This window comes from Mirounga angustirostris, unplaced genomic scaffold, assembly GCF_029215605.1.
Source record: "Mirounga angustirostris isolate CCGP_5_RB_7025 unplaced genomic scaffold, mMirAng1.0.hap1 SCAF_5, whole genome shotgun sequence".
Classification (NCBI taxonomy): Eukaryota; Metazoa; Chordata; class Mammalia; order Carnivora; family Phocidae; genus Mirounga; species Mirounga angustirostris.
Genome location: NW_026991713.1, coordinates 26,967,739 through 26,992,423, shown reverse-complemented (window position 1 = coordinate 26,992,423; position 24,685 = coordinate 26,967,739). Strand labels below are relative to the sequence as shown.

At 41.2% G+C, this 24,685-nt stretch overlaps 1 long non-coding RNA gene across 7 annotated transcripts in view; it reads right to left on the bottom strand.

Moving 5' to 3' along the window:
• Positions 1-24,685, bottom strand: part of LOC123841063 (uncharacterized) — a 284,524-nt gene that overhangs the window by 234,422 nt on the left and 25,417 nt on the right. For all 7 annotated transcript variants that reach the window (XR_010411401.1, XR_010411398.1, XR_010411399.1 and 4 more), the window contains exon 2: positions 13,044-13,163. This is a non-coding gene — a long non-coding RNA (uncharacterized LOC123841063). The remainder of the gene's footprint in view (positions 1-13,043; positions 13,164-24,685) is intronic.

The following is a 24,685-nucleotide window of genomic DNA, read 5'->3' as shown; positions in this document are numbered from 1 at the left end:
AAATGGTTTCGTTTACATTGCCTAATATGTCATCAGGATTCAGCCAGAAATGAGACTTCATTATAATCTCCTACATCAGGGCAAAGGCTGCGTCTCACTCATCTTTGCATTCCCAGCATCTCGTACAGGGCCTGGCCCCTAGTTAACTCCTGCTCATCCTGTAGTTCACTCACTCATTATAGAGCCGATTAAGCTCACAGTGCGAACAAGGCACTGTCCCAGGAACTGGGGGGCCACAAAAAGAAATCACGAGAGAAGTGAGGCCCTGTCCTCAGGGTACTTCCAGCCTAGAGGAGCATCACCTCCTGCAGGAAGCCTCCCTTTCCCCACTGTCTCTCCCTGATGCTCACTGAAGACCCAGTGCCCATTCAAAAGACCACACTCACTACAGGGTACTATAGCTACTTGTATGGATTTCTCGAGTACAGGACTAGGAATTATTCATCTTTGTACCCCTGCTGCCTAAAGCAGAGCTTGGTACTCAGCAAGTGCCCCACAGATGCTTGTTAATCACCGAACCCACACTTCCCCTCTGACTTCCACTAAGATGAGGAGTAGCAGTGTGCAATGTGGAATGTTGTTCTCTCGGCTTGCTTATTCTTTGTGCTACCCAGCTGCTTGGTAATTGCCTGTTTACTGACCTGGCTACCTTACCAGACTATAAGTTCCCCAAGAGCAAGCAGCATACCTTAAGCAAGGATCACATTTTCTCCCAACACGCAGGAATAAAAGCACTTCATAAATGTTTGTTAGATTGTGGAACACATACATTGAATTAGGAATAACATGAGAGATGCTTAGATAGAAAAATAACACCCAATTATACATATAATGATAGCATCCTGAGGAGTGATTAGGATTATCCTAGCATCTGTAATTTGTTGTTGGAGTGATGGTGGTGGTCCTAATTTACAGCAAAACCTTACTAGAGAGATATAGAAATCTGTCAACAGTTGAACCATTATGGTTCCCCTTATCAGCTCATGTGGTGAAACACTTCAACCCATCTTCATTTAACCAATTCATCAGATTAATGTAGGTTGTAGTTTCCTCTCTAAAATACATTGACTTTTCACCATATCCCCACTTAAGGGGTGCAGTTGGAAGGGCCTCCATTTGTCTGAATGCTTCTCCTCCCTCCAGCTCAGCTATATGTTTTCCAAGACTCAGTGGACTTTGTTCTTGCTCCGTTTTATATCCATTGTATCTGCTATTATAATTTTGTAATTTAATTCAATATTGCCGGGCTCCTGGGTGGCTCAGTCAGTTAAGCGTCTGCCTTCGGCTCAGGTCATGAACCCAGGGTCCTGGGATCGAGTCCTGCATCAGGCTCCCTGCTCAGTGGGGCACTCTGCTTCTCCCTCTCTCTCTGCCCCTCCCCTCTGTTCATTCTCCCTCTCTCTCTCCCCCTCTCACTCGCTCTCTCAAGATAAATAAAATCTTTTTAAAAAATAACAATTCAATATTGCTGATGAAATAGGAATGTAGAACAAGAGTTATTTTCATAAAAATCAGGTTGAGTGTATTGGGAAAAGTTGATAAAATCTATCATTAAAAATATTGTCAGATTAAGTGTGAGTTGGTAAACTCTAAAAGCTTAGGGAGAGAAAAATCTACTAAGATCCTACCCTCAGCATTAGGAAATGTGGACAATACTTTATGGAAACAGTTTGTGGAAAAAAAAAAAAAGATGAAGTAAAACTTGAATCAGCTGACCCATCCTGAAAAAAATCAGTAGTTTTGAGGCCTATGAAACTAGACAAATGAATGTACATTATATGTCATGAATTATATTTAAAAATTTAAGGTTTATAGACATATTCTTTATGATCATAAACTTTGACAGAGATTTTTTAGTTTACTGATTCCTGGGCCATGGACTTGGCAGAGATTTTCTTCTGTATGTTGGATTATTCAAAGGCTACATCTGAAAATACTAACTGACCAAGAGGGCCCCTGCAGTCCCAACCTCCTGGCCTCCTACCCTAATGATTAGAGTAATATAGGATGGTTCTAGCCACATTTCAAGCTTATTTTCTGTAACACCCCGAATAAGGCAGCACATCTAACCAACTGTAAGGTATTTAGATGTCTGCCACCCTATCTTTGTAAAAAGGTTTTGTACTCTGACATTATAATGAAAACAAGAAATTAGTTTCTTAAACAGAAGCTCCCTCTGGATCTTTTCAGAAAAGGAAAATGGTGGGTAGGGCGGCACCTGGGTGGCTCAGTCGGCAGATTTATCAGACTCTTGGTTTAAGCTCAGGTCATGACCTCAGGGTCATGAGATAGAGCCCCACATCGGGCTCCGTGCTCAACAGGGAGTCTGCTTGAGATTCTCTCTCTCTCCCTCTTCCTCTTCCTCTGCCCCTCCCCCCGCTCTCTCTCTCAAATAAATAAATTTTTAAAAAAAGAAAAAGGAAGGGAAAATGGGGAACTGACTTTTGTTGAGCGCCTTCTGAGAACAGTTGGCTTTTCATATCTAATCTCATGTAATTGTCACAAATACCCTGTGAGTTCGAGCTCACCAGCCTCATTTTACAGATGAGGACACTCAGGCCCTGCAAGGTGAAGCAAAGTCACACAGCCAGTACTAGAGAAGTGGTATGTAACCCACTGTGAATCAGTATACTTCCCAAGCCACCAAATTACCTCTGATGATTTGCCCCAGATTTGACATTTTTTTTTTCCAGAAATAAAGCAGTATTGCGGCTATGTAATGTATTTCTTTCCAAGAAGCTCCAGCCACTTCAAGGGGATTTTTTTCAGTTTCATTGTTGGTATGTGTCCAAGCTGAACAGCAACCCTGCCCTCCAAAGCTGGCTGAGGCTGCCTAGGGTCTATAAAAAGCCCCTGTGTTAACATTATGCTATGTTCCAGCTACTCTAGAAATTCTCCAGGCTACCCTCCACTCCTCCACTTTTTTCTCTCCCGTTCTCTCTCTGTTGTGGGTTTGAATTCTGTTCCCCCAAAAGGTACTGAACTCCTATGAATGTGACCTGATTTAGAAACAGGATCCTTGCAGATAATCAAGTCAAAATGAGGTCATTAGGGTGGGCCCTAAGCCAGTTTTACTGGTGTCCTTATAAAAATGGCAAATTTGGACACAGAGGGAAGACAATATGAAGACCCCAGGAGGATGCCATCTATAAGCCCAAGGAACACCTGAGGATACCAGAAGCTAAAAGAGAGTCATGGAACTGATTCTCTGTCACATCCCTCAAATGGAACTATCCCTGCTGACACACTGATTTCAGACTTCTGGACTCTAGAACTGTAAGGTAATACATGTCTGTTGTTCAAGCCTCCCAGTTTGTGGTGCCTTGGTACAGCAGCCCTAGGCCTCACCTCACACCTCTCTGTTTCTCTCTCTCTCTTTCTGCCTCTCTCATTCAGTTTCCATGGATTACAGCATTACCTGGATCTCCGGCCATCTTGGTCAAGTTTTGGTTTCCTCAGGGATAGGGACTCTCAGTCTCCCCTCCCCACCCCCCACCTTGGAGAACATCCCCTCAGGGACACCTGTTCCTTCCCACCAACAACCCAAGCTCCCAGCACACCAAGGTATAACTCAGGACCCCAGTTGGGAAGGGGGGGTGCCAGGGGAAGTGAGATTAGGCAGTATTAGGATTGCCATCTGTTTTTTGTTTTGATTTGTTTTTGTTAACTAAACAGAATTATAATGCATGGCAGACACTGCTGTATAGAATGCCCCTTACTCATACAGGTTGACTACTATCATGGCTGTTCCTTGCTGACCAAGTACCTTCTATTTTGTGTCCTATATTTTTATAACATGATCAGGCTCCAACAAGCCTTTCCCTGAAATTGCCAGGAGAATCACAAAATTAATCAAAAACTGCAATGCAATCATCAAGTTTCTATCACAAAATACTTTGGTGTCAACTTGACCGAATCTCTCAGACATTCTAACTGAAGTCAGGAGTGAGGCAGAAATCATTGTCTCCACATCGCATCATATTGGGTTTTAGTATTTAATCATTTATCACCTGAAAGATGCCTGAAGAGGGGTGGTTTTAATGCATCTTTCTAAACACACCAGAAATTCACATCCTTAGTTGTTTTAAATGTAACCGTACACAATTCTAGTTTACTCAGTTATCAAATATTAATCAAGTACCTACAAAGTGAGAGGAACTACTTGAGGCACAGCGGCAAACAAAATAAAGCCCCTGCCCTTCTAGAGTTTATTATAGTCTAATATCAGAGGTAAACGATAAACAAAAACATATATAATTGAATCTCAAGTCATAAATAATATGGAGAAAAATAAAGCTATAATTATTTGTTCAATACTGTCCTCCTTTTAGGTTATAACCTCTACGGTGACAATGGCCATGTCTGTCTCAGTGCTAGCTCATAGTAGGCGTTTGAGAATAGTTGAATGGATGGATGGGGTGTGGGGAGGAGTTAGGGATGGTGGTGCAAGAGTCCCAAAGGAAGTGAAACTTGAACTAAATCTTGAAGAGACTGTCAGGTCCAGAAAAGGGAATCCAGGCACAGAGACCAGTATGGACAGAACATGAAGACAGCAAAGTCAGAGGACACCAAGACAATCTTTTGGTAGGACAAAAAACAAAAGGATGGCCTCTGAGGCTGGAAAGTAAGGCAGGAGCCAAATGTTGATCTGTCTCATCTGCATATATCAGCTCTTTCATGGCAGAAATCTGATGAGCTTATCAGACAAGTTCTAAAGGTCAGCAGTGCTGAATGATTAGAGACATTGAAGTAGTTAAATGAGTTGTTGCCTAGAAACCTCGTTTGGCACAAAAGCATCTTTTTTCCATGCAGTGCTTTGTTTCCACCCTGGGGGGGTGTCAGATTCCGTGTCCTCTTTTGACTGAGAACCCATAGACTGTCCTCCAGACAGGCATAGGTGAGGCCACTCAAACGGCCCGTTTGTCCAACTGCAAGTGTGCTAATCCAGGACTCAAATCTGCTCTGCACTTCGCGCCTCACCGCCACAGACCTGCTCGGCTGGTTTAGGCAGGCTTCCTCCAGAAAGGAGAAACGTTTAGACGCCGGTGGGGGGAGGGGAGGGCTCTGTTAGCATTTAATGAGCTGCCTTCAGAGAAATGCAGCCTACTGTAGGGCGCTTTGTACCTCCAATTCACAAAAGGAAAGAGCGTCTTAATGAATTTTATTTACTTGGGAACCCCCAAATTTAATTGTGCCCCAGTATTTATAATCATGTTAGTCTTTTTTCTATGAACACACACATACACATATAAATTCATCTCTTCAGCACCTGTCACAGTCTGAAACATCTATGTGGTAATAAGGTTTGGCAAATAAGTAAAATCATTTTATTTTTACACACTTAGAACAATACTTATATGCAGTATGGAATTTTGCTTTTAAAAATTTTGCTCAGTATAGTGGGTGTATTTTTCTGTCCCACTTTTAAAGCATTTTTTTATGAATGCACAAACACTATTGTGTGGATAATGCTGACCTGAACATGCAGTAAATAACCCTGTATTTGTATCTCTGAAGATTTCCTTAGGCTAGATTCCTAACTGTGAAATTAATAAGTCAAAGAGAATAAACTTTTTAAGGTTGCTGGTGTCATCCAATTTTGATGAACTTTCCAGAATGAAGTGATCTTCACATGGAAACCCAGTCAGACCTCTGAGAGCGCTGTGGCAGTCTGCATACAGTAGCTGCTTCCCAACTGCTGAAAGAATGGCCCTCTTTGATGGTCTTTGGACCCATAAATCCTCTCATACCCCAGACAGCCTCCCTTCCCTGGCATCCCTGGACCATCCCTGTGCTGGCCCCCACTGGATCAAGCTCCAGCTCAGCTGCTGTGGTCCTCCACAAAGGCTCAAGGGAGAAATCTAATCTTCAGTATTGTGTTCCATTTAATTTTCACTTAAGGATTGTCTTGACTGTTTTCCTACTTTGTTTAACCATATCTATTCTAAACAAATTCTGTGTCACAAAGCCATTTCTTTCGTTCTTTCTTTTTCTTGAATTGTGTCTAGTATCAGTTGGGGATTGAAATGGGTGGCTTTATCCCCCTTTGGTACAACATAACTTGCACTTAAAAATATTATTTGAATTGTATTCTGGGTCTTCAGTGACGCCATGATATGTGTCATTCCAATCGCATTCATCAAACGTGCATATTACTGTGCTATGACCTGGAAAGGACTTTTTTTTTTTTTAAATAACTGAACATTTGCCTTACAGACTTCAGATCCACCACTATGATGTCTTGCCCCAAGTGTTCTTCCCCTTGGAGTCCTTCTTTACTAACCTATTTACATCTCCACCCCCCCCACCACTTCCTCCTCTACTTAATTCTTATCGTAGCAGTTGTCACCGCCTCACCAACTATATATCTTACTCGTATCAATGGTCTGTCTCATCCACTAGAAGCACAACCATGACAAAGTGGTTCATTAATTAATTAATTAGTTCAGTATTTACTGACCGCTTCCAGGTGTCTAGAATTGTGATAAGCATGGGGTGGGGGACAACAAAAATGTGGAAGACTGCTTTCCAGGAGCTTACAACTGAATAAGAAACACCAAACAGCTAAGCAAAGATTTGAAGCAGGATCTAATCTTAAAATACTAAAATAAATGAGGTTGGACAAAGTAGGTGTGCCCTGGAAAAAGTGGCAAGAACAGACTGTGTGAAGTGAGGGTAAAAGCCAGTAAAGAGATGAGGTTCCAAGGCAGGTTGGAGCTTGATGAGGAATTTACAGTAGAAACATTTGGCTTGTCCTGTAAGCGGTGCAGGTTTTTGAGCGAGGCAGTGGCATGATGAGATAGTGTATATATAATAAGGACCAGTGGGCAAAGAGTGACAATGAAAACGATGGTGAGAGGCCAGATGAGGGGACACTGGTTGGAGAGGTCAGAGGGGCCAAGGCCAAATATGCATGTTTGATGAATGAGATTGGAATGACACAAGGGGAGGGACCAGAGGAAGGTGGTAAATCAGGAAGGACGAGAGGGTGGAGGGTGGCCCTGCAGAGGCACAGCTGAAGTACCCTCGCCTCCACTCAGGCAGTTCTCAGAATGTTGAGATCACCAGCCATTCAAGAGGACATCGTTCGTGGGCTGCAGGAGACTGAGGCTGGCCTCCTGAAAGGGGAAAGGAGGGGTGGAAGACAGCATAAAGCACAGGATAAAGACAGCTGGGATATTCTATGCAAACTTAAAACTGATTAACAGAGCCCAGATAAAGAGGAATAAAAACGAGAAGAGGGGAAAAATAAGAATTGCTATTTTAGATAAATCCCATATGGGTTATGCTCTTAATTTACTTAAAGCAGATGGCTGGACCTGGGACTGCCTAATTTATTACTGTCCTGCCATTCAGAGCCAGAGCCTTCCTTAGGTTTCTAAGCAACTCTGATGGGAAATGTCAGATTGCATGAAATTTTCTGATTAGACCATGTGACCTAAGCACATCCTACAGAAAATGATTCGAATACTCAAAATCGCTTATCCTAGACCACAGCTGCCAGGTCTGTTCCCTCCCTGCTCACAGCAGATGGGTGGGTGGGCCTTCCCCTATTTGCAGGCAGTATGGTGGGAGTTCTAGGAATAAAAAAGACCAAAATAGAGGGTGGGAGAGGACTTGGAAGAAGTCTGAAATACCAGATTCTTTCTTGTTGTCCTATTACTTTCCAAAATTTTCTATAAGGGAAGGAAAGTCACAAAGCATTTAAAAAGAAGCATTCAAACTTCTCTGGCAATTAAGCAGCCTCTGAGTCAGCAAACTCATCTACTAAACTGAGTAACATCTGAGATAACATGAGAGGATTGAAAAAGTTTGGACAGAATCAGGAGCTAGGCCAGTTTACAACCTGAAGAGGAGAGCACAATGATTTTAAAAAGCTATAATTAACATTTTTTGAGGAAGAGTCACCATGTGCCAGGTTCTGTAGGAATTACTACTGAGGATCTAGGTTAGGTCATACAACCAGGAAGTACACTGGATCTGTCAGAGTGCAAGACGGGTTGGTCAGAAAAGTGAAGGGCAGAAAGCTGCAAATGCCAGAATTGGAGAATGCAAGGAGCTTCCCTGTGGCATTCCTTTGGAGCAGAGCACAGTTCAGGTTAACAGAAAAAGGGACTGCTTACGGCAGAAGAGAGCATTTGCCAAATGCAATGGGGTATCCTGTATTGGATCTTGCAACAGAAAAAGGACATTAGGGAAATATGAAAAAAGTCTGGGGTTTAATTAATAGTAATGTACCAATGTTGGCTTCTTGAGAGTGATAAAGTTACCACAGTAATGTGAGATGCAGGTAAGGAATGGAGAGGAACTCTCTGTACCATCTTGTAACTTTTCTATAAATCTGAAATTATTCTAAAATAAAAAGGTTATTTAAATATCTTTAGGAAAAAAAGAGTAAATTCCCATACACTTTAAGGACCACACAACTTTCCCTTGTTGGAAAGGTTTTTTGGGCATAACAGGACACTGTCGCTCGTGAATACCAGGATATGGAGAAATAGCATGTCCCCTCTACTGATTGATCAAGGACACCCAGACAGCCATCAATTAACGTGGAATCCAGAGTCAGAAAAAGCTTTTAAAAATCTCAAGAGGGGGCGCCTGGGTGGCTCAGTTGGTTGAGCGGCTGCCTTCGGCTCAGGTCATGATCCTGGAGTACCAAGATCGAGTCCCACATCAGGCTCCCTGCTCAGCGGGGAGTCTGCTTCTCCCTCTGACCCTCCCCCCCTCATGCTGTCTCTCTCTCATTCTCTCTCTCTCTCAAATAAATAAATAAAATCTTTAAAAAAAAAAAAAATCTCAAGAGGGCCTTGCTCAGTGCCCCAGCTTTAAGTCTTCCTACCATGAGGGATGTGACAGAAAGGGAATGGCCTTGGGTGACCTAACCTAGGGCCAGGGACCAGCTCAACAGCCAGTGGGATATTTAAGCAAAGAGCTGGATCTGGTGGCTTATGGCTGGCGGGCATGCCTTAGGGGCAGCTTTGACTATGAAACTAACTCTGGGACAGGAAGAAACTAACTCTAGGACAGGAAAAATGTGAAGAATACCCCGTTCTCCTGTTCACAAATCCCCTGAGACATACAGCAAGTAGGAAGTTATCCTGGGGAGGATTGGCAAATGGACTTCACACATGTCTAAAATGCATGGGTACAGGTACCTCCTGCTTTGGGTAGATACCTTCATGCACTGGGTTGAGGCCTTCCCCTGTGAAACTGAAAAAGCCTCAGAAGTGATGAAGGCACTGGTAAGTCCCTTGGTTTGAACTCCCCCAGTCCCTCTGAGTGATAACAGAGGGAGCATCCCAGGTTCTGGAATCATTCCATCCCTCTTGCAAGGAGTTTCCCAACTCCCAGCCCCCAAATACCCAACCTCTCCCATTTTACCCTGGGGACCAAGGCTTGTTTGAGCCAGCCTGGGAGGGACTGAATACAGTGATTTTAGCCACTCCAACAGCAAAGTGCCTGAATTTGAAGCTTGAATCCCCCACTCCAGAGTCAAACCCTGGTCCCCAATGGGGCCTAACAACAAGGGACCAAAATCCCTCTGTGAACCCAGAGAGGACCTCAAACTAGTCTTGAAGGGACAAGACACAGATCCTTATATCCCATCAAAATCATAATCCTTATTGCATTCTTTTCACCTGCCCTCTCCTCACAGTATGTGGGAAGTTCACCAAAACATCCTCTACCTCTCGCCAGACCGCTGGCTATACTCAATCTTGCATTGTGCTTTGGGCCTTTGCCTCCTAAATGCCCTAACCTGCTTTATATCTTCCAGAATGAAGGTCATCAAATTCCAAATGGTGGTTCAGATGGAGCTTCATATGAAGGTCAAACCAGGTATCTACAAGGGAGCCCTTGATAGATCAGGACAAGAAGAACCCTGTCTGCCGCTCCATCCAACCCTCTTGACCAACAGGAAGTTGCTACGATCAGTCATAGCCCTTTTTCCCTAATGGCAATTAAGGATACGTCTTCAGAGGGGGGAATGATGGAGAGTTAGGAGGCAGGCAAGCAGGGACAAGGGGTCCCGCCCAAAGATGAAACCACCCTTAAAAGGATTTCACACCACCCTGGAAGAAGCCCTCCACCCTTTCCCATATGATAGGTGACAAAAACCTGATTGGATGACAGGTGCAGGGAGGGTTAATCAGATTAAAACAGCCTGTCAACAAGCCCATAAAAACCTCTAGACTTAGAAACTCCCCGTGGCCACCCTCTTGGGTCCCCTCCCTCCTCAGGAGCTTTGTACTATCACTGTTATCACTCAATAAACCTTGCTTTGCTGCCCACCAAAAAAAAAAAAAAAGAGCATTTGTGACATGTTTACAAACATTCTTCAGAATAGTAACATTTTTTTTTTAAAGATTTTATTTATTTATTCATGAGAGACAGAGAGAGAGAGAGAGAGAGAAGCAGAGGGAGAAGCAGGCTCCCAAGGAGCAGGGAGCCCGATGCGGGACTCGATCCCAGGACCCTGGGATCATGACCTGAGCCGAAGGCAGACGCTTAACCATCTGAGCCACCCAGGCGCCCAGTAACATTTTTTTATTTACTTTTTTTTTTAAGATTTTCTTTCTAAGCAATCTCTACACCCAACGTGGGGCTCGAATTTACAATCCCAAGATCAAGAATCACACCTTCCCCTGACTGAGCCAGCTAGGCGTCCCAGAACAGTACCATTTAAATGGAAATGGCAAGGGCAGCATTTTTGTGGCTGGTCATATTTCTTGGCAGACAAAATTATTCATAATGACAATCACAATGACTAATGGAGCACTTATAATATCCAGCCTTCATCCAACAGATGTTACACAAATGCCCACATGTCATCTTCAAGACAACACTATTATTATCCTAACTTATAGATTAGAAAAGCTCTTAGAATAGAGCCTAGAATCTGGTAGTCAAAAATTAGGGGTTGTTTTTTTTTTTTTTTTTAATTTCTATTTTTATTATAGACGCTAAGAAACTGGGCCAGCCTGACAGCAACAGAGTAACAACTTCAAACCAAACCCTAAAAGACTTCCAATTCCAGCCTTGCCATTTACTAATTCTATGGCTTGGGCAAGTTTGAAAAACAAAAGAAAGCTAATATCAGGGAGTGGATTTAAAAGATTGTTGAGAGGGGCGACCAGGTGACTCAGTAGGTTAAGCCTCTGACTCTTGATTTCAGCTCAGGTCATGATCTCAGGGTTGTGAGACTGAATCCCAAGTCGGGCTTTGTGCTGGGCATGGAGCCTGCTTAAGATTCCCCTCTCCCTCTGCTCCACCCCCAGGTCTAATTAAAAAAAAGTTTATTGAGAAATATCAAGTGTTGGTGAGGATGTGGACATAAGGGAACCCTTGGGCACTGTAGGTGGGAATATAAATTGGTACAGCCACTATGGAAAACAATATGGAGGTTCCTTGAAAAATTAAAAATAGAACTACCATATGATCTAGTAATTCCACTCTTGGGTGTTTATCCAAAGAGAATAAAAACAATAATTTGAAAAGATTTATATACCCCTATGTTTACCCCAGTATTATCAACAATAGTCAAGATAAGGAAGCAACCATTGATAGATGAATGGATAAAGAAGAACTAATATATATACACAATGGAATATTAAACAGCAATAAAAAAGAATGAAACCTTGCCATTTGCAGCAACATGAACACACCCAGAGGGTATTGTGCTAAGTGAAATAAGTCAGAGAAAGACAAATACCATAAGATTTTGTTTATTTGTGGAATCTGAAAAACAAAACAAATGAGCAAATAGAAACACACTCATAAATACAGAGAATAAACTAGTGGTCACCAGAGGGGAGCTGGGTAGGGGGATAGGCAAAATAGGTGAAGGGGATTGAGAGGAACAAACTTCCAGTTATGAAATAAATCAGTCATGGGAATGAAAAGTAGAGCATAGGGAATACTGTCAATAAGATTGGAATAACTTTATATGGTGACAGATGGTAACCACACTTACTGTGACAAGCATTTATAATGTATATAATTGTTGAATCACTATGCCATATACCTGAAACTAATATAATATTATATGTCAACTATACTTCCAAATTTTTTTTTTAAGATTTTATTTATTTGACAGAGAGAGACACAGCAAGAGAGGGAACACAAGCAGGGGGAGAGGGAGAGAGAGAAGCAGGCTTCCCGCTGAGCAGGGAGCCCAACGCGGGGCTCAATCCCAGGACCACGGGATCATGACCTGAGCTGAAGGCAGACACGTAACGACTGAGCCACCCAGGCGCCCTCCAAATCTTTTTAATGTAAAAAATTTTTTAAATGAAAGTTTGTTGAAAATTGTATCACTCAACTAAAGTTTAAAAGCAGACAATTGTTTATTATATATTTCAAAATTCTTTTTTTTAATGATTTTTTATTTGAGAGAGAGAGCACAAGTGGGGGAGGAACAGAAGGAGAGGGAAAAGGAGATTCCTCACTGAGCAGGGAGCCTGACATGGGGCTCCATCCCAGGATTCTGGGATCATGACCTGAGTCGAAGCTAGCAGAGTGTTGTATTGGGGTCAACAAAAAAATTCCACATATACCTTTCTTAAGACTCCTTGGATACACCTCCAAATACAAGAACCAAATAAGAGCAAATGGAGACAGTAAGGGAAACTGTTAGTCCCTATTAAGCATAGGAGCCACTAGGAAATGAATGTTTCCAAATCTCTTCAGGTATCAAATGACTGCAGCTCATTGGATCAGCAGATTCCCATGAGAAGCATTTCCTTCAGAGGGGAAGGTGGAAGAGGCAAATTATGAAGACAGCCTTGTGATGACTGATGCCCAGGGTGAAAATGTCAGCAGACAGAGGGGGAAGGCTGGTACTTAGCCGCCTTTGCTCATGCACATTCAATTCAACCCCACTGTCCTTTATTCAACATTTTCTTAGTGTCAGGGATGATGCTAAACTCTGGGAAAGATACAAAGGTGAAAAAAATAAAACAATGCCTAACTTCAGCAAGTTTACAGCTAGTGGTGTATTTCACCAGAAGGAAATACAGCACATATGAGGCACAGTGGAATACCTTGAGTCTGAGTCTTCACTCCACTCCTCACTTTGCACCTGGCCCAAGTTGCAGACTCTCTTCTCGGACCTCCCTAAGAATAATGTAATTCATATTTGCCTGGGAAGATCGTTGTGAATCCTGAAAATGAGGGAAAGTACGGAAAGTAAATAGGAGTCCCATCATAAATCCATATCGCTTTCCTTTTTTTCACCCCAACAAAAAGAGAAATAAATCCCTTACACCCCCAGCCAACCAACTCTTCATTTTAAACTAGACCTTGGTCTCAACTGACTAGAAAGGGAGGTCACAGCAGAAATGTTAAGAGAAGAATTTCTGGCTTCAGAGATTGCAGGAGCCCAGGTTCAAACAGTATAAAAACTACTGAGCTGGGGTAGGGGTGGGGGGGAAGTTCAGGAATGGACTTTAGAACCTTAACACATTATTTTTTTTTAAGATTTTATTTATTTGACAGAGAGAGATCACAAGTAGGCAGACAGGCAGGCAGAGGGAGACGGAGAAGCAGGCTCCCTGCTGAGCAGGGAGCCTGATGCGGGGCTCAATCCCAGGACCCTGGGATCATGACCTGAGGCAGGTGCTTAACCAACTGAGCCATCCAGGCGCCCCACCTTACCCCACCTTACCTCCCTGAAGGCAGGTGCTTAACCAACTGAGCCACCCAGGCGCCCCACCTTACCACATTATTGTGTTACCCACCTGCCCCCAACCTATCCCCAAAGATATGGGCGCAGAGATCCAAAACATACATTGCTGACACAAAGCTGCTTAGAACCTAAAAAAGTTGAAACCTTTTCTAATCTATCTGCCCAGATATGGAGTCACTTCTAATTTGCACAAGAAATATGCTAGCAGCAGCCTCAACCTTCCCCACCCCCCATACCTGCCTAAAATGTGATGCCCTTGCACTTCTGGGCCCAAAACAGGATGAGAAAACAATAAAACCCTATGCCTGGAGTCATATAATTTATTCATTTACTCAACAAATATTTATTCAGCCCCTACTGTGTGCTCTGGAACATTTTCTTCTCCCTGTGTCCCCTGGGCTGCCTCTAATCTCTCTATTCTACCCTTGCTGATCCCAAAAACCTCTAGTTTATAATCTGTTTACTGTTTTTTAGCCAGTATCTCACCTCCTGACATGCAGGTTAGCCATCCTTTTCTTCCAGAATAGAATATTGTTTTATCCTCTCCGGCCCCCAGGCTTTACCTCTTTCTTCATGGCTTAATTCAAAGCCCTTAATCCCTTCATTATTCAGCTCCTCTTGCTTCTCTGCCCAGCTATCCTATCACCAATACTTGCTCTCAACTCATCACACCATAGTCCCTGAATAGAGCAAATGGGGCTGAAAGAGTGGAACTCATTTGCCTGTGGTGATCCAAATTGTGAGCAATCCAATTCAACAAATTCTGTAAAAATAGTAACACTAATAGCTAGCACTTGAGACTGAGATTAGGGACAGGTTACACTCATTAGTAATGACTAAGTCCAAGGGCTGACCATGGGACTGAGTACATGAGGTGGGATGGGGCAAGGTCATTGGAGGAGGGGAATCTAAAGAAAGCCAAGACCAGATAATAAAAACAAAACCTATGAGGATAAAACAATCACCAAGAAGTATGGCAGATATAGTGCAGGAGAGAAGGATCTGGAGCTAAAATCTTAAGAAACAAGTGTGTATGTTAAAAGAAGAAGGCAATAGAAGACTATAGGTCTGATGACTTGAGAGTGAGAGTTGGTTAGGAGCACTGAGGGGTGGAGGGAATGTTCTGGAAGCAGTAATAAGGATGACCCCCTGTCTTAGTCCATTCAGGCTGCTATAACAAAACTATGATTGACTAGGTGGCTTATAAACAACATTTATTTCTCCCTGAAAGTCCCAGATCAAGGCACTGGCAGATTCCATGTGTGGTAAGAACTAGCCTCTTGGTTCATAGACGGCTGTCTTCTCCTGTGTCCTTACGAAGCAGAAAGGGCAAGGGAGCTCTCCGTGGTCTGTTTTATAAGGGTACTAATCTTATTCATAAGGGCTTTACTCTCATGACCTAATCACCTCCCAAATGCCCCAATTCCTAGTAACATCGCATTGGGGTTTTTTTTTCAACATATGAATTTGGGGGGAGCCACAAACATTCGGTATGTAGTACCCACCCTGCTTGTGGGCTCGTGATATGAGTAGCTTGAGAGAGAAAATGGCCACCATCAGCAAAGGAACCAGTGTCTTTGGGAGAGCCGGGTCCCCCCTATAGCAAGAAGTTGAAGCCAACATTCAAGAAGTGAGGTAGAGAGGGGATGCTGTGAAGTCACTGTGGAAGGGTTTCAGAAGTTGGGGAATGGTGAGATATAGAGCCAGGATAGCATATGAGGCCATGTGGAGATCAGAGTCCAAGAATAGGAGATGACCTGGTGGACCAGGGCTGACAGAAATGGGAGACATGATGGGATTAGCACAGGCCCCCAGGGCTGATAGCAGTGGCACCGTTGTGGGTGTTGGGGGCCAGGAAGTGAGGGTTTGCCAGGAACACTCAGAGTTCTTGCCCATTGCAAATTCATAATCTGTTAGGGAAGACCCATACATACTGACAGAAAAATGCACCCCAGATTACCTATGGAATTCAGCCTATGGAGGATGCCTATCGGAGGGGCACCCAACTCAGACAGGGAAGGTCAAGGAAAACTTGAGAGACAGAGAGAGAGAGAGACTGGAAAGACAATTCCATAAAACTACTGGCACCCCAGAAAATAACTGAGACGCTTCGCCTATGGCAATGAGTGTACTACACTTGATCTTAGCCAAAAGACCAAGAAGTGGTGCAATGAGACTTCGTATAAATGGACCATAAGTTTAAAGAGTAGTGCAATATTTTATATTCGTACTATCTGAATAGTCTTTGATCTTGCCAGAGTGAAATTTATTGGTTTTGGCTAGAGAACTTTGCAAGGTTATACAGCAAAGAGTGGGTATAATATTATCTTTAATATAAGTTGTAAAACTCTAAATAGATGGAAGTTAGATTTTTTTCAGAGGGTAAAAAGTAGGAAACACTTCCAAAATTAAAAGTCTAATACATTCATTCCTATCTCTCTATTACTGGAGATGTGTGAAATTACCTCCAGTATTTGAGGTGATGGGTACAGGGAAAAAAATAAATTGACGGAACCTTCCCTGACTCCCATATTTAAATTAGCCATACTCCTTTTATGTCAACATTTGTTGAGTGTTCAAATGTATCTTATGTAATCCTCATAACAAACTGAAAGATATTAATTTCCATTTTACTGACAAAAAATCCAATGCTTAGAAAGATAAAATAACTTGCCAGCATCCCACAGGGAACAGTTAAAGCAAATTCACAATTCTGTTAAAACGACTGCCTCTTCCCTTACATCGTGATACAGTCACATTTTCAAGAATTTTTAATTGCAAAAAGAAAAAAAAAAAAGCTATTTGTGTTGTCCACACTAGTCACTAATTACACTTACCTCTTTCAGTAGTTTCAAGGAAGAATTCTGATTACACCAGAGAACCTTTTTACATAAAGTTGAATAAAATATAATGGGGAAGAATCTCCCCCTCAGGAATTCTGCTGATTACAGGCTAGTTTAGCAAAGCGAAGTCTGGTTGTGTTTAGGAGAAAAAATATATTGAGGACAGGCTGACAAGTTTGGTCAGCCAGAAAACCCTAATAGGGACACTCATTATCACACCATAACTAGAGAGCTGGTGTTGAAAACTGGCTTAGTCTGCATAGCATCCTCATTAATAAATAAATAAATAAATAAATAAATAAATAAATAAATAAATAAATAAGGCATCAGTCAACCCATGGAGATGGACTACTATTCAAATGTAGAGTATTTACTCATCTTAAATCTATAAGAACATGGGTTTTTTTTGTTTTTTTTTTTTTTAAAGATTTTATTTATTTATTTGAGAGAGAGAGAGAAAGAGAGAGAAAGCACATGAGAGGGGGGAGGGTCAGAGGGAGAAGCAGACTCCCCACCGAGCAGGGAGCCCAATGTGGGACTCGATCCCGGGACTCCAGGATCATGACCTGAGCCGAAGGCAGTGGCTTAACCAACTGAGCCACCCAGGCGCCCTTTTTTTTTTTTTTTTTAAGATTTTATTTATTTATTTGAGAGAGAGAGAATGAGAGAGAGAAAGCACATGAGAGGGGGGAGGGCCAGAGGGAGAAGCAGACTCCCCGCCGAGCAGGGAGCCCAATGAAGAACATGTTTTATAAACACAAAAAAGTTCAGGGCGCCTGGGTGGCTCAGTTGGTTAAGCGACTGCCTTCGGCTCAGGTCATGATCCTGGAGTCCCTGGATCGAGTCCCACATCGGGCTCCTTGCTCGGCAGGGAGCCTGCTTCTGCCTCTGACCCTCCCCCCTCTCATGTGCTCTCTCTCTCTCATTCTCTCTGTCTCAAATAAATAAAATCTTAAAAAAAAAACAAAAAAGTTCAATCAGGGGTGATAAGAAAACCATATATCAATCTCCATAAAAATTTATGGAATTCATATAAAAAATCTACAGAGCCCTAATGCAGATCAGATGAACCCCAGGATTTTATGAGACACAGTTTAAATACCTAAATCAATTAAAAATTATTTACTAGTATTCTTTTGCATGGCTGTCCTATCTATTATTTAAAACAATCCCCTGTATGTGGGGCATTTGGTTAGTTCTATTTTTCTCTATTGAAAATAACACTGTAATTAATACCCTCGTACAGGGGCACCTGGGTGGCTCAATCGATTAAGCATCTACCTTTGGCTCATGTCCTGATCCTGGGGTCCTGAGATCTAGCCCCCCCATTGGGCTCCCTGCTCAGCAGGGGGTCTGTTCCTCCCTCTCCCTCTGCTACTCACCCCCACTCCTGCTCCCGCTCACTTTCTCTCTCAAATAAATAAAATCTTAAAAAAATACCCTTGTACATATATTTTGGCACTTAGAATAAATTCCTAGAAATGCTGGGTCAAACCATAGACACATTTTTGAACCTTTTGGTAGATAATGCCAAAATGCCCTCCACATATTTAAATACTGGGTTGAGATTTCTAACTCAATGAAAGGAAGGAAAGGAAGAGAGATTAGCTTCAGAATCCTGGATTTTAGCCCTAGGCTCACCATTTGTTAGCTATGTGATCTTGGGCAGGTTACTTAACCCTTCAGTTTCTCTGTTTTCTTACCTATAAATTGGGTATAATCAGTACTTACCTCATAAAGTTGCTGTTAAGAATTAAATGAATAAATGTTTGTAAAGCTCTTAAAACAGAGCCTAGCTTATAGAAGCCTTACATAAATGTTCACTAATTCCTGGTTCTTAGACTTTGGGACTTCAAAAACCAATTAAAAAAAAAAAAGAATTTAAGGAAATCAATATGAGTTTGACCTTTTTTTCCCAAAATAAAAACATTTTTTAAAAACCCGGCATAGGGGCACCTGGGTGGCTCTGTTGTTAAGCATCTGCCTTCAGCTCAGGTCATGATCCCAGGGTCCTGGGATCGAGCCCCGTGTCGGGCTCCCTGCTCAGCAGGGAGCCTGCTTCTCCCTCTCCCACTCCCCCTGCTTGTGTTCCCTCTCTCGCTTTGTCTCTGTCAAATGAATAGATAAAATCTTTAAAAAAAAAAAAAAAAAAAGGTATATAAGCAACATTTCATAGAAAAAATATTTTAATAACATAAAAATTTAAGAACACAATGTCAAAATGTGACTTTTACCATTATATTTAGCTTTAGGAGAGATTTTTTACATTACACTTATTTTTCTCATTTTTCTATGGAGCAGTGAACATGCTATTTTTTCACTGTGTTTGAGAACCATGGACAGTCATATTTTCTAAAACTCTTGCATTTCTGTTTTTCACTTATTAATACTCAAAGGTTTTTAATTTTTAGAAAATATAGAATTTGGACAGTAGTTTTTGTGAACTATGTGAACAAAAGATAATAGGATCATAAGGTCAGCTTACTGGTTTTGCAAGATGCAAATAACAGAGGAAAAAGAAACATTCTCTTATATGGCTCTGAAAGAAAATAAAAGTGAAGCTTTTGGCCAAGAAACTTGACATCCTACTTTTATTCTGATAGAGGAGTCCCTATAAAGCTGTTGAAGTGGAAATGAAATTCCTGAGTCCCTAAGGGCCAAATCATTTGTGGACAGCCAGAATCTGAATTAACTCCCAGAAAGATCTGTAAAGGAACACAGAAATGCTTAGGGAAACCATGTGAACTGCACTAATGGTGAAGAACTGATCAATCTGCAATGGTCTCCATCTTAGAAATAATTTGTTTGGGATGAATAATGAATGCTATTGCATTATTTGTTGACTGGTTTCCTAAGTCATTCATTAGTTGTCAGGCACATATTTAACAAATATCTAATTACAATAACTAGCATTTGGTGAGAATTCACTAGGTGCCTTGCACTGTGCATTGCATTACCTCATTTCATAATGACAGCCATTCTTTAAGGGAGTATTGCTCTAAATTCCTATTTAAAGGTGATAAACAGACCTAGAGAAGTTAAATCAAAGGTTGCTCTAAGCTTCCACACAGGTGGAACCAGAACACAAACCCAGTCCAGCTGATTCCAGAGGTCTTGCTCTTTTTTTTTTTTTAATATTCCATTTATTTGTTTGAGAGAAAGACAGAGAGAACACAAGCAGGGGGAGGGGCAGAGGGAGAGAGACAAGCAGACTCCCCACTGAGTGTGGAGCCCAAAGATGAGGATGACCTGGGGCCTGATGTGGGGCCCAATCCCAGGATCCTGAGATCATGACCTGAGCCAAAGTCAGATGCTTAACTGACTGAGCCACCCAGGTGCCCCCAGAGGTCTTACTCTTAACCAGGGCTTAACCACTACCATTCCAGACCTATTTTATCATTCTTAAATGTTAAGAAGAAAATATAATGTTTCCACTTAACAAGAATAGAAAACATTAGCAAGTATACTGGAAGAGACCTAAACTAAAAGGAATCTTCCATCCCAGGCTAGGCTCCCTACTTACTCTATTGCCCTTAGTAGATTCCAGCTTTGGCTTTCTCATCTCTTTTTTCTTTGAAATGAGTGATGTCTAAAGTTATGTCAACCAAGGAATTCTTAGGGGTAAAAGATTCAATTGATTTCTTTTTTCCCTAAGTTGAAAGTTGGCCTTGAGTTAACAATTTAGGCGGGGCATAGGGTGGGAAAGAAAGACCACACTAAGAATCTTAAATATTATTTTAGAAGATAATTTAGTATTTATTTATTTATTTTTAAGGATTTATTTATTTGAGAGAGAGAGAGAGAAAGAGAGTGAGCGCGTGCACGAGCAGGGAGAGGGGCAGGGGGAGAGGGAGAGAGAGAATCCCACAGAGACTCCCCGCTGAGTGTGGAGCCTGATGCAGGGCTCAATCCCAGGACCCTGAGATCATGACCTGAGCCAAAATCAAGAGCTGAACGTTTAACTAACTGAGCCACCCAGGTGTCCCAGATTATTTAGTATTTGGTATTATTTAGAAGACCATTTCTTTTATTAGTTATATATCTAGTAAGGCCATAACAATTACAGGCACACATGAAGAAGAAATTTGTCTATGAATTATGGTACTATCAAGGACTGTGAAGGCTCTGAGATTATATCTTACTTGCAAATTAACAGTAAGCCTGCCAGTTTTATGCATGCTGGTAAAAGGCATGAGATACAAAGGATTTTATTACTCACATCAACGCCAGTAGCCAGAGTATCAGCACTTTCTTGCACTGGTTCCCAGAGTCTCAATCCCCACAAAGTGACGTGAAAGGAGCCAGATAACATCTGCACATGCACTGGTGTGCATTTCAGGAGAGGGACGCTGAATCTTTTATAATAGGCAGCAAATAAACCTGTTCCTTTGCTCCAGGAGATAGTACCTCTATTTTCCAAGACCATTCACTACCCAAACATCCTTGAAAGGATAGTCTAGAATGAATATAGTCAGTGCCTCTGCTCACAAGACAGGCAGAAATGTGAGAGACCCATGAAAATTGTCTCACAACACTGACCATTCTGCTTATTAGAAGAACATGTTTGAAGACTGTATCTTGCTTAGATCCAAAGACTTTTATAAATGTTATAATGGCAAGAAATTATTCCAGGATCTTGGACTATTCCTTTTTAAAAAAGTCAGTTGTGTCACTATGCTTGTTGTATTTTCTACAGATCCTAATGAGTCAGCACAGAGTTTAATAATAAAATTTTCACACAATGTAAAATGCAGTGTGGAAACTGACCTAGAGCATCCCAAAGTTAAAATGTTCTAAATATACAATGCAAGCATTTACACTAAGACTGCTAAATACAATATTCTAGAGCCAAATGATCTCAATAAACAGCTATGAGGCTTTTTAAAAAGGTCTGAATCTTAAAGTCTAGATTGGATGATACTGAGTCCCCATTTCCTCAATATCTCTTGTGAGAGATAAATTGAAAGGAGGAGATTTCTGTCTTAGGACCAGTTTTCTTATAAGAATCCAAAATTTTGAGATACTATTCTTTCCCTCTAATCTATCAATACTGTCCTCACTCATAAAACTGCACTAGTTCCTTCTTCCCAATGGCTCATAGGATTCTGAGTCTCACAGAACCACCTTTTGATAATTAAAAGCTAATATAATGAGATTCAGAGATCTGTGTTCAAAAAATATCTTTTAAGCATTTTTTTTTGTCTGCTGTGATGATGCTAGGTAGCAGGCCCCAAGTTACAAAAATTAAACTTAAAAGCAAATCACTCCGTTCCCCATATCCACGAGTTGATAGTTGAACTCCACAAAAACCCTTTTCATTACCTTTCCCTTAGTCCCTTGAATATTACTCTATGTCTTACAGTTCCCCATTTACTCCCACAAGCCAGTTTCTACACACCATTCATAAAATGAAACAGTAGCAAAGATTTGCTACTTCAAAATAAGGACATACTGCCTTTTCCCCAAATTTATTTCACCCAGGTATAAACACCCAAACACTGACAAAAAAGGTGTGGAAAATGTGGTGTGATTGAGAACTGCATCTCCTATATTGTTTTTTTAAATAATATTTGTGTGGCAGAATACTATATAATCTGTGTTTCTGTGGCTTTGGAAACACAGTGCTAGGAAATGTGAAATACAACTTTGTCTCCTAATTTCAATAAGGCTTGCTCTGGCAAATGGCTAGAAATAAACTCAAAATGTGATTGAAAGTCAATTTTCGCTGTTTTAAAAAATGTTAACAGTCAATCACATCAGAGGTTGGTTTCAAAAGAAATGTCGTTTTCCTTCTTTGAATGGCACACACACACACACACACACACACACTACATACCCTTAGAGAATACTTAACAAGAGCTAAGCTCTAAAATTAAAGAATCTGTAGAAAATGCAGTGATGCACCTGAAAATTATTTTCATTCTCTCCTTTGTGTGAAATTCAATTACACAGAAAGCAAACAAATGGAGCAAACAATGAAAATGGCACATGGGATTTTTTTTTTCAATTACTATAAACTGCACTCTCTAAAAGAGAAAGACTATTTATGCAGCAATTGCATCTAATGACAGGCATTGTTCTCCTGTCAGGCTATTTCTGGTTTTTGGAGCCTCTTAACACTAAATCCAGTGTTAACTCCTTTTTAACAAGAAACTATCTCTCCCCGTAAATGCAAACTTAATAATATTGCTCTTATCTTGATCCTTCTGTGGGAAAAAAAACAAAACAAAACCCCACACACAAAAAAAACTTTAAAGCTTTGACAATACTATGAAAGACAAAATATGGTATTTACATCTTTCTAGAAATATTTCAGTGAGCCTACTGTGACCATTCTAGGGCAACAAGAATAAAAAGTAGGGAATTTCATTGCTTTAACTCAGTTCTAATGTATTGCTTTAGAATTAACAAAACAACAACAAAAAAAACCCAAGCTACTCTAATATATAAATGCAGCCCTTATAAAAATACCAAAACATACATTTACCAGATTAATCTTCTAGAAAGTTAAAGTACTAAAATTCTTCTTTGAATTCCCTTAAACAGCAATCCTTCTTATATTTTGTAGATAACTCAAGAACAATTAAAATTTTGCTTTAAAGACAACAAAAACCTAATTTAACACATTTCTTGATCATGTCTAGGAGAATGATACCAAGAGAGATTGTCTTAATTTAAAAATATTTTTATTAATATCAGTATTAATAAATATATATTTCTCTATATATAACTACATTGTGTGACAGAATATATATTTTATTAATATTAATATATATTTAATTCTCTCTCTAAATCATCATGTGAAAGGATTTCAATCTCAAATTGAACTGGAGAATATGAAATGAGGAATCTCATGCACATGCCCTCAGAAGAACAGAACTTAAGAACTGAAACACTGATTTCCCATAAATGCCTGATTTATAGAAGATGAGGCTTATCTCCTCACCAATGAACATCCAACAGGAATCTCTCCCATCCTCCAGCCAATGAACTTACTGCTTGGACTCCGGCTGAACATCCCCCTCTTTGTATTCCTTATTCCTAAGTCTGCCCTAAACCCTCAACAGACTTGCCTGTAGCTTGCTACAGCATCCATTTCCCAAATTGTAATTCCTCTACTATTCCCAAATCAGCTCATTTTCTGGTAATTTGAGCTTGTCTCAGTTTACCTCTTTATTTAGGTTGACATGTGTCACATATATGTCACTTTCCAAACCTACATCATCTGGGTTTGAACTGATAAGGCACATAAGATGTAAATGATTTACTACAGATGCCCTGCTCCTCCCACGTAGACTTAATTGCTTTAATGGGGAGCAATCCCTTGAACCAAAAGAAATTTAAGTTATCAGTGACAAGCTGGTGGTGACATTTCAAGCTCTTCTACCACATTCAAAACAGACTCCACCACCCACCTTCTCTCATGCCTCAAAACAGTAAGACCTACTGGTGAAAGCTTTGGAGTTCTACCTATATACATACCTGAGGTGCTGGGATAACCAGGTGACAGACCTCACCACCTGCCCTTCCTCTTTCTGGAGACAGTGTAATATGGTGGAAAGAGCATTGGGCTTTGGAGTTGGACAAACCTGGAATCTAATCCAGTTGCTAATATGGAGTCTTTGGCTAGCTGCTTTATAGCTCTCTGAGTTTCAGGTGTCCTCATCTGTAAAATGGGGAAAATAAAACCAGTCTTTACGGTGGTGTATGTAGAGCTGCAGACATGACAGTGACAGGCAGGCATGAGGGAACCCTCCTGGTGGGGGAAGTGGGACAGGTTCCAATGTTTGAAGGAGTTACAGTATCTGTGAGCTCTCTGAAAACTTTGTCTTAGACCAGTCCTGAACATCACTATCAAGGATGAGAACTGTGTTGTTCATGCATTCATTTATTCATAGCATACATGGTCACGGAGCTTCTTATCTAGGGTAGCAAGGAAGACAGACTCATGCATAACTAACTGTAAGACACAGGTCTATCACATAGGTAAGCTGAAGGAAAGGTTGGAAATGACAGTTGGCAAGGTCCCCAAAAAAAGAAGGACCTTTCAGGTCAAGTCACATATGGTCAGAGAGGATTTAGTAGGACATTACAGGGGAGTTTCAGGGCCACCTATGAGTGGTTCATACCCTCCTCTCTAGGACTATGTAGTGGG